We start from the raw sequence: 10,986 nt of genomic DNA on the forward strand, positions 1-10,986 counted from the left end.
ACATTGGATTTACTTTATAGTATTTCTCATATTGTCAAACTGACATTCGTCTTTGGTGTTAACATTTATTGTTCACTAATTATGACATTGCCCATGAAATCTGTGGCATACTTAATAACATATCAATGTGCTTAAAAGTGTGATAGCATAATTATATACTATCTAATTTCTTTGTATAAGAGAAATCTTTTAATTAATTAATTTTGACACACTCAGCTTTCCAAGCTTGGCTTCCCCACAGCTTGGTCAGGAATAAACAGCATTACTGAGGTGTCATCATACACTGGGCTTTAGTTTTTTTTTTTTTTTTTTTTTTTTTTTTTTTTTTTTTTTTTAAGAATAAAAAAATAATTTTGGAGGCCTAATTTTACTCAACTATGTATAGTAGACATAGTCCCTTTGTGTTTAAAACACATGCATTTGAAAATGTAAATTTTATTGAGTAACAACAGATAACAAAATAAAGAAAAATCTCAGTTTATATTACATGGGTATTTCTGGTTCCTGAGAACTCACAAACTAATGGATACTATGATCATCAGGATGGTGAACTTTAGAAGAACTGAAAACTTTGAGTTTCAGTTTTGTAAATCCATGATGAATAGCCTGAGGTTGAGCTCAAAGTCTTTTTACTGAGTAGGAAACAAATATATTTCTGATATTAACAGTGGTGCTCTTTGAAAATTACAAAACAAAGCTGTTATGAGTGTGTCGCGTGCCTGGGAATTTCTGTCTTGAAGAAATTATGAATACCAACATCTGTAGGTTTTATAAGTAGAATGATTCTTGTCTCTCTAATTTCTTTGTGCCTGCTGTAGTCAGTGTCTGCAAAGGAAACTATTTAATACAGGACATATAACTTAAAGGATATTGCATAATAATCACAAATGAGTCAAATACAAAAAGAGTTCAGGAAATCTGTCCACACAACTAAGGACTCAAAAGATCCAGCTGATGGCCTGGATCCCATGATGATGTCCTATATGAGCCAACTGGAGGCCTAGAGCCATGACAATATCTCATGCAATTCTGTTTCATGGATCTGTGCTGTGAAGGCCCAAAGGTCCATGGTGGAAGCTAGAAAGCGTGCACTGGTGGCATGATTGTTCTGTGCTAGCAGGTTGAAGGATCTGCCCTGGAGCCCAGAAGCAACACTCAAAGTAAGCACCAGAGCTCCTCCAAAGTGAACCATAGCCATTCTCAGTGGCAGGAAGGTCCTGAGCTCTTCTAATAATGAGAAGAATGGTGACAAGCTCCTCCAGGAGAACCAGCAGCACCACTCTTTCTCTCCAGTTATTTCAATGTTGTTGGCATAATACTCAGGTGGGCCCTCCACACCCAGAACCACACTGACTCACTTCAGCCGGTTATCATCAGTTGTCAACCCACCACCATGCCCTTTACATAGGAAGACTGCATTCCTTTTGAATTAGGGGTTGTTTGCAGAAATAGCTCAGTATCACTGTCCATTTCAAGTTACTCTCCCTCCCAATGATGAAGTAACTAATCTATTGGTTAAAAGGCATTTCATTTTTGGAATACTGGACTCAGTAAAGAGATTTATGAGTCCATCTTGTGCTATCTGTATCAGTAACAGAAAAAAATAAGTTACCATACAGGGATGAATACTACTGTGTACAAGAAAATGTGCTCCATGGCTTTCACTCATTCCCTACAGTTCAGTTTTCAGTTGTTCCTTACCCTGTTCACCTGTTCAGATCACATTGTACTGTTTCCTTATACTGACTTTGATCTTAGCACATCCTTTTATGATATTAAAAGGAATGCAAATGATGTCTGATATTTATTTCCTCGTCTTCTTCTCTCTACAAGGTTATATCATTACCACTAAAGCTCCCTGTTTTCCTCAATATTTCTTAATATTGTTGGGAGGAAGAGTAACTTGTGTTTCTCTGAATTATAGTTTTTATTTAATTATTTTTTCTTCTTGGTCATAGGATGGTAATAGTGGATGCTACTAGCCCTAATTATACTTTCTTTTATGGTGCACCTTAAAATGCCTCTGTAAATAGTTATTTTCCAAACAAAGCTTCTTTAAATGACTATATTTGAAGTGTAGCATCTAACACAGGACCTCCTCAACAGTTCACATCTAACAGCTTCAGGGAAAGAAGAAGAGATGGTCGATCTTTTGAATGGAACCTGTCAACACTGAGATTCTCTTTCGTCTATGAGCATGAAGGATCTGAATTTTGTTTGATGACAAAAGCTTTCCTATGGTTACATTTAATTTAAGAAAAATATCCGGAACGAGTTATCACCCTTTGAAGCCAAATCCAAATAGTTAATTTAAACAGAAACTTCTTATATAAGAAATCTCTATTTCCCAAATTTTCTTTTGGTAATAAATTGCTATCCAAGTCAGACCAGGAAAACAAGTAGGACTAACAGCCAGGATCATAAGGTTGGCTTTATGATTGGTAAGAGAAGTTGATATGTCTTCAAATGAAATACATTAGAGATTGTCTCTGTTGGAAAAGTAAGAAGAATTTCCTCATGGAGAAAAAACCACAGACATCAATCCTTTTATCCATTCTCATAATATAGTAGTTAGTTCCATTTCTTTACTTCTTTGAACTTGTGGCAGTGTGTGACTCTTGATATGTCCTTGTTTTAGTGTTTGGGTCCAAACTGTAGTTCATAATGATTTCTCTATCCTGAAAGTGCAGCTGAGACTAGGTTTGTCCACTTAAGCCCTAGAAAATCTAAAAGAAATAGAATCAAAGTAATAGCATGTGGCTTACTAAGTATATGAAAACACTGATCTCATTTTTAGATTGGGGAAAATTACAGGCGTAGTTCTTGAATAGTTATTAACATGTCAGCATGTGGAAGAGGCTGTGTTTCCTATAAATGTCAAAGGCATGTCTAGGAATTTCAAAACCTATTCCCTGAAAAAGTGGTCTTGTAACAATCAAGGCATTTCTTATTTCTGGTTTAAGAACTTCCTGCTGCTCAGTACAGAAACCTACTTCCAGATTAGGCACCAGGCTATTTCATTCAATGAAGTCCAACACAAATTTTCTGAGACAGACCCCTCATCACTGTTATTGTCTCAAACTGGTTCCTTTTGTTATTAAAATGGTCTCCTCCATGGCTAGCTATTCTACTTCACAATAATCGTAAGTACTTAGCTCTTAAATGATTTAATTGAAAGCAAAAAATTACTTCCCTCAAGACACTAAATGAACTCTGTTTCTCACTTGTTCTCAGATAAAAGAAGAGTTTGCAAATTCATTTTCTGGTCTCTGTTCATGAAGTTGCCAGGCTCATGCTTCTTTATCCATGAAGTCACAGTCACTAAGCACAGGAAGTAGATGATATATGCAAAAGGGCTTTACCACTGAGAAAGAAAATATATCAAAGTTGAGTATGTTATACTTTGATATCCGTAATGAAACACTGCTGAACAGAAATTACAAAAATCGATTTATTTGTTAGGACACTAGTTTTGGTTTCTACCATCAAACAACAACAATAACAATAAAAATACTCCCCCAACCCCAACATTTATTGATTATCCATTATTGCCTCTGTGACTCTTAGTCCTTTAGAAAGGTCTTCTCTCTTCATTGAGTTCTATGGTCTTATTACATAGATTTTAACACACTGGCCAGCTTTGAAACCCACTAAAATCTGTGCAGGGATTAAAAGTCAAGCATAATTTTAGTATTAAGCCAATAACATTGTTTTTGAAGACATAATGTTATTTGTTCAACTACAACATTTCCTTAAAAAAAAAACTTTCTTTGGGTTAAATTCAATACTTTTTTGCCATTAATTATACCAAAATTAACTTTTAATCATATTTCTCTCCAGGATAATGCAACTTTCTTTTCACTATAGTGATTATAACTATGCCAAAACAGGGTAATAGTATAAGATTTTTCTTTAATCTTTACTGACAGACAGTAGGCTTGCTTTTAATTTTGTTGCTGCTGTTGTTGAGAGATGTCAAATATCTGGAACATTTTTTCTATTTTTTGAGTTAAATAAAAAATTTAATTTTCCAATCTTATATATTAATAGCTTAAGGTGATTTAGTTGAATCAAAACACCAAAAAATCCCTTCCAAAATTATAATCTATCCTACCCCTGGATTAAAATTTATCAATTTATGACTGAGTTCATCTCTTTCTTATACCTTTCTTAGCCTTAAGAAACACTCAATGGACTACAACATGCAGTTTCTGTCTCCAGTCCCCAGGTTGTCTCTCTTAAAGACAAATTACATTTTCAAAGCAGAGAAGTTAAAACTCACCTTAAGGATCTGAGACTTCATAAATCATATCAGTTAATTAAACATTGAATACTAGGGACCATTTAATAATAAAAAATAGAAAGAGTGAATGCTTACATCTAGAGAGAAAAAGCATATTCAGGAATTAGAAAACATGCTGAAATAATGCTGGAGGGAAGTGCAAGGGAGAAAAAGTTAAGAAGCTAAAACATTGGAAATACAAACAATGGAATATTAAAGGTATTGTTTTTAGATGTTTTGAAACTGTTTCTAGATTTGTGGTCTGATTTACTTAGGAAAACATCCTCAGAAGTAGGATGAAGAATGAGAATTAGTGTCATACATCGCAGGCAGATGAGACTGCTTCAAAGTAAGTAAGGAAAGTGAAAATAAAGTAAGAATAAAAATGTGCCTAGGTTTTGAGACCCAGCAGAAGTGATCTGATAAACTGTAGCAAAGAAAAGAGCAAAAGCATGCTTGAGGGTGGAGACACTTACTTGGCTTCATGATCCTGGTGGACCATCTTTGCACAGATGTTCAGTCTGCAGTTAAGGACTCAGCATAAGGCTGTTTAGAAAGTGCTGGAATTAAGGATGTAAGCAAGTGAAATAAAGTTATGAATGCAAACGAGTTCATCGTAGCCGGAAGGTAAAAGTATCCTTGTTCAACAAATTAGCACTTCACTTCATGGTAGCAAGTAGGGTAGAAGTAAAGATAGAGGTCAACAATGTGGGTATCTTCCCTGCCCTCGTGGAATGTGCCACATACTTAGGTCAACAGAAGTAGGCAAAGAATGATACAAACTTTCAGAAATATAAATTGTGGTAAATTCCATCAGATAGATTCCTAGGATCTGTGTTAGAATTAAGCATTGAGGTTGACCTGGACACTTAAAGAGCGGTTTCTTCCAAAGTAATTTGTGTAGTGAGAATTGATGGATGAAATGCATTAAGGCGGCAAAGAATGGTTACCAACAAAACCTGAAGAGTCATGCTTTTGACTTATTTATTAATTCTTTCAATATTTATATACTTAGTGATTTTTACCAGAGTGATATGTTCCCCCAAAATCAAATATAACCAAAGGATTTATGCTGTGAAGAAATTGTTCATCATTACAGTTCCGTAGAGAATTGTACAAAAGTTTGGGCAACAAAAAGTTTTAAAAAATGGCTTAAAAAGAAAATGTGTTGAAAAGGCGTATTCAAAGAGACTTAAAAATATTCAGACGTAACCTAGGGATTCTAAAAGACAGTGAAGGCAGGTACATTTTTGTACTTGATGTGAACTGTGTGTGTGCTCATAAACTGGAGCTCTGAGATATTTTTCACCTCTACATAATCTTTAGCTTCTATATAAAGAAGAAAGGAAAGCTGAAGTAGAGTTTCAAAATGCCAAACTGAGTGACAAATGTGCATCTCAAGACACACACATGTGCACACATGCATGTATGGGCTCATAGATAAACTTAATCCAGACTGGAAGCTTAGTCCTATGTATTTAAGGAAACCTTTGCCCAATCACTAAGCTAACTAAACATAGATCACACAGGCATAAACAAACTAGCTTATGAAAATCACCTAAAGTCAGGAAAAAAGTTTTTGTTACTTTGCTTTTTTACCCTGTGTGCTGCATTATTCCAGTTGCATCACATTTTCTTTTTAATGCCTTTATTCTGTTCTTTATTTTATATTTAATCAGTTCCTTCCCTTAATAGATGAGTGTCTGCCTATATTTAAGATTAAGATGCTGAAAAGCTGACTGGAAGTTCTGATACCATTTTCCACAGTGAGGTCTGTGTCACAGAGAAAGCTTGCCCATGATTGGAAGGAGGATGTCAGGCATCCACAGAGGTTACAGGACCAGGCATCCAAAGGACTTTTCACCAGGACCACAACACAGCTTCTGGGAGAAGATGTTCTAGAATGGTAAATAAAACAGAGAATAAAACACTGTGAAGAGGGCAGTAGATCTGGCAAAGAACAGCCTGAAGATCGCTGCTACGGCAGGCATTTCCACAGCCCAACAGGATGTACACAGCAGGCCAGACAGCCAGTGGAGGTGCCTGAGGCTGAGGGCGGTGTTGCAGATGATTTGATTGAAAAAGTGAGTGTGTGTGTGTGAGAGAGTGTGTGAGGATGAATTATAATCTGAAGGAGAGCCAGTCCAGATGTTTGTTTTAGATGGTCTTTGCTAAAATGAGACAAACCCAAATGAATCAAAGGAAGTCATTTTTAATTTTTCACTTACCAAAACTCTTTCAAGAGATGTGCACAAAATGGATTCAGAGATTTTAATTTCATCTCTAATGGCTTTTTTAGTCTTTTGATGTGTGTTCTGATCTACGGAGTTATCTAGAGACAAATGGCCGGAAGAAGGAGGAATAGTCAAAGACCTAAGCCAGTAATAATTTAGAACATCGATCCCTGAAAAATGGTAACCACGGTCCAGAAGGTCCAGGGCTATCTTTTCGTAGGCAAGAAGTTGCCTAGAATAATGTTATTAAATATCAGGCCTATGTAACTGACTGTGGTAAAGGAAACATCCTCCTTCCTCCTCTCTCTCCCTCTTTCCTTCTTTTCTTTCCTTTCTCTTATACTAAGTAGGTTCAAAACTAAAAAATGTGCTGAACTTGGTGGAAAATTGTTTTCCTATCTATGTATCTATTGATCATCTATCTGTGCATCATTAATCATCTAAGTATGTATCTGTATGGCAAATGCAGTGAATTGCAGAGAGAGAGAGAGAGAGAGAGAGAGAGAGACAGAGACAGAGAGAGACAGAGAGAGAGAGGGAAACAGAAAGATTTGTTTTTTTGACAGAAAAGTAGTGGGAAAGTAAAAGGAGACAAGTGGAAGAGAATGTAATATATCTGGTAAAGATATCATAAAATGTCGTTCTGATATTGCACGGTTACTGTTTTTGTCATTGCATTAGACTAGCATGCCTATTTGAAACAGGATCAGAATAAAAATGGTAACTCGTAAACATTTTTCTGAAGGAATGCAAAGTTAGCATTACTACTTTTTTGGTGAATAGTGAGAAGGTCAGGCAACTGGGGGCTAATTTTTGGTTTTCTAAGAGCACTTAGAGTGGGACATGGAAAATTGAACCTGCCTACTGCTCTATTTAATGGTTTATGCGGAGGCCTAGGAGTGACTGAGCTTAATACATCATCAAGAATTTCTTTGGTATTCAGTCAGCATCTCTCGATATTTTGTTATCTATTTTATCCAACAAGACCCGAAAGTTAAAAATTCTTAGAGAATAGCCCCTCCCTCCTGTTTCTTTGAACAACAGTTGGTTGTGTCAACTTGAAGTTTAGAACTTAATTAAATTAACTCAGTGATTTTACCCCCAAGGGTGTAGAGGATGCACACTAGGGTAGCTCACTGCCTGAATGGTATAAAGGGGAAAGAGGGAGGCTGGATTAGCTCCTGTTTGAAGGAGCTCCAGGCTTCGCCTTCAGCATGGACATTGTCTACTAGCTTCTAAAGCAGAATCTTTAGCTTGTAACCAGTATCCTTTGCTGTTCTGCTGTATATTCTTCAGCCTTGCATCACAGACTCATCGGCCTCCCTGCGTAGACTTGCAGGGGATACAGTAGTGAACAACTCCAGAACTTAGACTGAAGCCTTCAGTTTCTAGCATACAGGCATCCTCTGCAAGCTTCTTCATCCAACTTCATGACTGACCACTGTAAGCCAACCTTGTAATTTCTTATACATATGTATATCTTGTGTTATATCTGTTTCTCTGATAAAACATTGAGTGATACACTTTGTTTTCTCTTAAATTGTGTATTTTGGGATATTATCTACAGTGATATCTTTCAAGAAATGTATTTGGTGTTGGATGAATGAATAAAAAAAAGGAAAAATACCTCAATAAAGTCTCCCAGATGAAAGATACATAATCTAATATTGTTTGAAACTTTAAAAAGACAATGCTAATGATAGTACTTTTCATAATGTCTGGGATTAACAATATTGAATTAATGCAGAAAATGTTTTAAGTTTACTAACAATTGAAGTAAAAATTCTTATTCTGAGTGATTCATGGCACCTGGATGATTATAGAGTTCTTGAGAAAAATCTCCAATAGGATTCTTTTCTGTATTCTAAAGACCTTTTTCTTATTTAGTTACGTAAACTAGTTAGGTGTTTTCTCAACAATTCCATATAAAACAACACAGAAATGGGAAAGTACTGGGCTTTTTTTTGACTCCTTGAATAGCACTCTGCTTTGTTCAGAATATTTAGCCACCAGCCTAGTCCCTTCCTTTGGTCTTGCTTTAGCTTTAGGTGTGGATGATGTACCATGTCCTAATTTTTGCTCCAAGTGCCTGTTAGATGGGCTGAAAGGTAGTGGTAGATACCCTTTAGCTGCAGGTTTATATCCAGCTTAACTTTTAGACCTTTTCAACATAAAACACAATGCAGTCTTTGCTTTTAAAATTGGCTCTAAAACTCCAGTTTAAGATGTTTGTAACAACTGTCTTTATCCACTTGAGATGATTTGGACACCCTGGGATCTAGAGTTCACATTGGCTCTTATGTGATACTCTTGCTCCATTTTTTCTTACTGCAAAGACACTGCAATTAGAGAGTTATGTTTGTGGGGTTGTCACTAGTAGTTTTGTTGAGACAGTTCTTCATTTTGCTAGACAGCCTAAAATACCCCACTCACTTTCAAATGCTTCTAATGGATTGAATTTCCTGAGTCTGGAAGCTAGTCAGCTGAAGTTTGAATGTGGGGTAATTTTGACAATGAAATGGGAATTGATGGCTTGGATATGTTTGAAGAACTATATTTTAAACAGTTGGTGATGGATTATGGTTGTATTTCAAGTTCTCTGTTCAATTTTGTGGTGCTCAAATGCCTTAAGGGAAAAAAGACTTTAAAAATCATAACAAAATTTCAACATATTAAAGTTATTGCTAATATAACTTTATTTCTTTCTTATAGTATCAGTATACAGTGGGGATTGCAAACCTGAGTCTAGGTATTGGTTTCACTGGAGATATATTCATTTAATTGATAAGAATAAATGTTTTAATAATATTCAAATCCAGAGAGTATGTCAGGAAAGATTAAAATGACATTTTAGAGCACTTGAATGATTTTTTGAAAATATTGGGAAACATTTCATGTGGCCCCATGATGTGATATCAAAACAGAAATGCATTTTAAAAATTACGGTCATTTCCTTTTCTTTATAACCCTATTTTGGCTTACAAAATAATTTTTATTTATCCAATATACATATTTGAGTATTTTCATATTATGAGCTTTCTTTTCATCAGAAGTTTTCCACTTTATTTCTCCCTCAGTAAAAATGTGTCACTTTGTTTTCCTTGTCTTTTACCTCCTTTTATCTCTGCCTGTAGACTTCAAGTGCCTGAGTTGACTTTTCTCTCTATGGGAACATCACAGTCAATAACTTTAATGAGAACATTTGATGCATAAATATTACAAATCTGGGATCTTAGTGATGAGATGGTGAAAGAGAAATAAACAGCTTAACTGAAGCAAGTGGGATATTAATGGTGCAATTGGAGTTGTCCTGTGAGCCGCCAACAACTGGAACTTTAGTTTCGCTGACAGGAACAGAAGCTTTTCAGACAGAGCCTGTACTGCAGCACATAAAGAAAATAAAGTTACCCTTTGACAAGTAGTCTTTAGTTTGAAAGTTAATACCTTTCCAAAGAAGACAAACTTTGAGTCCGAAATATAAATGTGAATCGAAAATCCGTCAGAAATTTAAAATAATTGCAAAATAGGATTGAGCAAAATAGGATGAGATTTTCCCGTTTATCTTGGCTGGCTTTTAAAACAATATGTAGATCAAAAGGGAAAATAGAGCATTCCACTGTGCTGGAACAAATTCGACTCACATTTCTTCCTTAAGAAAGGACCAAATATATCAAGTAAAGTAGGAAGTATTTCTTGGATGTCAGCCTTCTTCTACTACATTCTGTTTTGCACCTGTTTTTTCCTGAAATTTTACCAACAAGGGGTCTAGGGAAGTGCTCCTTACATTTGGCCTACAGCCAAGTCAATAAACGAAAATGTCATTAATCACCGTCACTTGTTAATTCTCCATTCAAGAAATTGTCTCTTTTCATTGTTGCTACGAAAGCGCAGGGAAATTGATAAATTTTGTTTTGGATAACTAAGACCAAGATTTTAAAGATGAAAATTTCTTTCAAAGGGGTATAAATGTGGCATTTATAGGTAGATTCCAGCTGCAACTGAGTATATCTGTGAGAGCAAAACCATGCACATACATGTGACCGTTTACTCAAGAAATTATACTAAATAGGATGTATATTTTTACATAGTGGTGTTTTTGCTGGACATTTCTCCTTGTTGGTTACAAATCTGGTTGTGGTGTAGGGTCTCAATGGACATATTCTTCCCTTTCACTAAGCAGCCACAGAGATGGAACACAATCTAACAGCAGAACCTTCTTAAGATCTTCTAGGTTCCTACCCCAAAAGTTAGGTTCTCAGTTCCTTCTCTTCTATAAACAGCATATGTCAAATTAGCATATATCAACATCACTTAACTCAATTTACAGAAATGTGAAGTTGCCTGAGCATGGGTTTCTGTTAATCTGGCAGAAACTGTATGATTTAAGAAAATGATGATAGAAAATGTTTGTCTATAAATTTCACTGTATAGAATTTAAGTAACTTCATTAGGGACTCTGCGGTTTAGTCT

The 10,986-nt window shown here is 35.6% G+C and overlaps 1 non-coding gene across 1 annotated transcript; it reads right to left on the reverse strand.

Moving 5' to 3' along the window:
* Positions 1-205: 205 nt before the first annotated feature.
* Positions 206-285, reverse strand: LOC111757035 (small nucleolar RNA SNORD55/SNORD39). The gene has a single exon (XR_002791422.1). It is a non-coding gene; the product is annotated as a small nucleolar RNA SNORD55/SNORD39 (small nucleolar RNA).
* Between the last annotated feature and the right edge of the window lie 10,701 nt (positions 286-10,986).

This window comes from Cavia porcellus, unplaced genomic scaffold, assembly GCF_034190915.1.
Source record: "Cavia porcellus strain 051 isolate PalLab524CR breed Dunkin Hartley unplaced genomic scaffold, mCavPor4.1 scaffold_27, whole genome shotgun sequence".
NCBI lineage: Eukaryota > Metazoa > Chordata > Mammalia > Rodentia > Caviidae > Cavia > Cavia porcellus.